Here is a 3,741-nt window from a genome sequence, read left to right as displayed (position 1 = left end):
GGGATGCACGTTTTTGTGCTGCCCAAACAACACTTTGCTTAAATTCTGACAATAGTTTTTCATTGCTAAGGCGTGCAGCCACATCGCAACAAAAAAAATTGTGTCATCTCTATGCTATTTGTACAAAAAAATTATATTATAAGAACTAAAACTTTGTTAGCGAATTGGTGCATTTATATAATGCATGCCGATGACCTACATCGACATGACTTAGAAAAACGAACAGGCTAAAAACGGGGCACTATCGTGTGTCTTCTCGTTTGCAGGCCAGACTTATTGCATCCCAGTTAAGAGTGGAGATTGCGTTGTTTTCCAGCGGGGTTTTCTAGCGAGTGGTACGGCCACGGCTATGTACGGAAGAGGGTTGGCACTACTCTGCAAGTCGCCTCTCACTCAATCACGCTTTCGGCGTTGTGGGCATGTTATATTATTCTAGACTTAGAAATACGGGAATGAAGCTTAGGGCTAGAACTTCGACAGTTTCATATGATGCAAGTTTCACTCACTTTTGGTGACTTGCTATCCGACTGGTTTGGAAGAGATTTCTAGAAGTAACTTGTGATCGTGGTATTGCAGTCATCACGCGAGGCATATTGTCATTTGGTCACACTCGCGAACCGATGACTCAGAAAGTCCGAAGCAGGGCTGATGCTTGTTTAAAAGCCTTTGTGAAACTTACGCTATCTGTAGTTCACAGTAAAATAAGGGCCTGTAGCTCCGGGAGAATCGAAACGCGACACCTTATTGCATGGACTATTTTGAAAGTTACCAAAACGTTTAGTTAGGATGGGATCTCCGCAGCTGGCAGCCCGTGTTACGACGGGGTAGGTGAGGCCCAGCTAGGCGACTGGCCACGGCCGTCTGGTGTTGAGCGGTCGGGCAGTGACGAGACGCTCTCCCTGTGGGCATCATCTCTCCGTATGTGCATCATCCGCCTTTTTTCATGGCGTGACGGTGCATGCGCCCTGCCCTAGTGGATTAGTCGCGACACTTCTTGGAAATGGGTCACGCGCGAGGCCACGTGACCCGATATCGGGAGAAAGCTCCCCCCATCAAAAAAAAAAAAAAAAAGAAAACTCTAACAATGACCTGTGGATGTAGATGGCGATGTAAACAAGCGCATCGCTTTGGTAGCTCCGACGCGGAAGGCAGCGCTGAAAGACTTCTTGAACAGGCAAAGTGTCTAAGGAATGGGTAATATATATATATATATATATATATATATATATATATATATATATATATATATATATATATATATATAGTCAGCGACAACAAACGGCAGCCGCTGGGCCGACTGAACTCAGCGTGCCTGCATCGGCCGCACTGTCAGCACAACAGCGAACTTAGGCCGGCTCGCCCAGTATTCGGGGAGTGCTACATGACTTCCAGGAACGACTCCCTGCCACGGAGAAGCCATCAAACATTATCAACGATTCATGAAACGTACAACCGACGAGCACACAACACAGGCGTAGGTAAACAAATAAGCAGGCGAAAGCCCTGGCACCCTTCCACAACGTTTCCAGCAGCGTGCAGCAGAGGGCAGCACAGGAAAATGAAAATGGCAGATCATCCGACAGCTTGGTTCTTCACGCCTTTTTATGTTTGTCCACCCCCTCCCCCCTTCCTCGTATCCATCACCCCACTCCCCTTGTTAAACTTCTTTTCCGCAAGGCGGCCTAACATTCCTGCATTCGTAACATTATGTACGTCTGTTTTTGCGTGCACTTCGAGGTCATACACTTGCCTGCTCTCTCACCTCTTTGTTGTGGCGGTTTCTTAGCGTCTCTGCCCCAGAACCCCCGTCCTAAATATGCTTTGTCGTGCGCAAATCAGCGTTCTGTAGGTCTTCTTTTCTTGCCCCGTTTTAGAGCGCAGCTCTTTTAGGCGCCCGTTCCTGCGGAGAGCGTCGGAGTCGGCCTTGGTGTAACCGAGCGAACGAGCACTACAGCGTAGGATTAAAGAGTGAACACGAAGCGGTATATTAAGGACGCGAGCTGGGTACGGCGGAGACCAATAAGAGCGACCCCTCCAGTGATGTGCGAGCGCGAAACTGGCGTCATTCGAACCCGCCCGACAGCTCGATGCGAACTCGTATCTGGCGTCAGCCGGACCGCTCATTTCGTACTATCGTCTGCTCGCGTCACTTCTAGCTCGCGGTTGTTTGATTTTCTTGTTTTGTTTCATTCACGCTCGTTTTCATTGTCATGGTTTGACATTGTTTTTTACAGTGACTATTGTAAACGAACACGTCCTGATGGAAAGCTTTCTTTTTTTTTTTGAGACAGCGCGCAATATCCGATTTTGTACGACAAGACGGACCCTGAATACAAGGATGTGGTAGCAACACCGAGTACCTTATTCTTCTTGACTTTGGAAGGCGGCGGCGCCGCAAAAGGAGAGAGCACACCAACATGATTATGATCAGCGCCAACGACGTCGTCATCTTCATAAGACACGACTCGCGTTTAGAACGAAGGAGGAAGAAGTAAACACGGCTCTGACCTGTCAGCAGACGAAGGAAAAAGCCCGCGACATGTCGCGCCTACAAAGTCGAGGCGAAATTTTTATGCTGTCAGATGACTGCCGCCAGTTGGTGTGGCGGCTCTTCCGCAGCTGCGTTTTAACGCCGGTGGCGCGCCGCGCGCGTTTTACCGCTAATGTGCATGGGGCTTTCTACGTCGATGACCACTCCGAGATAGCGCTAGAGTAGCGCCCGTCGTCTGTTCACCGATGACGCCAACGATAAGGCATACGACGAGCGCGTCGAAACAAAGCGCTGCATGAGCGGAGGTCTGTCTGCGGTGGCTGCTCTGAAACGCGCCCACGCGTCACCTACGCGTTGTCTCTCGCGAGCTCTCGATTAGAGAGGCAGTCGCGCCACACTTCGCTCGTTTTCAGCGTGCCGCGTGAGGCAGATTTTCCGTGCAGCCAATGTATCGCGAAATTTCGCATTAGGGAGTGTCGTAATCGTCGGTGATTTTCTTCCTCCGTTTTCATTCTTCTCGGCATGTACAAACTAGCCTAACAGCAAGCTCTTCACAAGTCTATTAACATAACGAAAGTTAGAGACAAGGAAGGAAAACTAAGAAGAAAGAAAAACGGGGAGCAAGCAAATCGCAATATTTTCGGAATGCTGTTCTTCCGCGCAAGCTGATGGACAATTCGGTCAAATACCAGAAATGACAAGCTCTTCGACTGCACGAAGAACTGGTGGCGAGCACAATGCCTCCAAGTTTTATGCAAGCGCTTGTCCAAGATTTATCTGTGCGTGGAGCTTTTAGCGCTGATCGCCCCTCAGCAGTCATGGTTAACACTGTCCGGAATGAATTAGAGGCGCGCGATGAAGATAACCGCAATGTTCTTTGCATGAGAGAGAGTATCACCCCCATGGCTTCAACCCCCACCCCCTTCTCTTTCGGACCGCCACTAGCTCTTGCCTTGTTTTCACATTCAAGCGTGCCCTTTCATCCATATTGCTCTTTCGGAGCCCCCCTCCTGAAACCTTCTGTTCCCTGTGAATGGGGTAAAGAGGTCGTGAAAAAGTTTCGGGGGGTTGGGGGTTCGACCCTCCGACTCCGCTCCCTGGAATCGCCTATGCAGCACGGTAATGACTAGTTGAAATTTACATAAGTTTTAAAAATATAGGGAATATGTTTAGAAGTTGGCACATCTATTTAGCGTCGGCTACTTCTATTCACGTAGAAATACATCCAATGGAAGACCACAGGAGTGGAA

The sequence above is a fragment of the Dermacentor variabilis genome, chromosome 6 (assembly GCF_050947875.1).
Source record: "Dermacentor variabilis isolate Ectoservices chromosome 6, ASM5094787v1, whole genome shotgun sequence".
Classification (NCBI taxonomy): Eukaryota; Metazoa; Arthropoda; class Arachnida; order Ixodida; family Ixodidae; genus Dermacentor; species Dermacentor variabilis.
Note: the sequence above shows the minus strand (reverse complement) of the source record.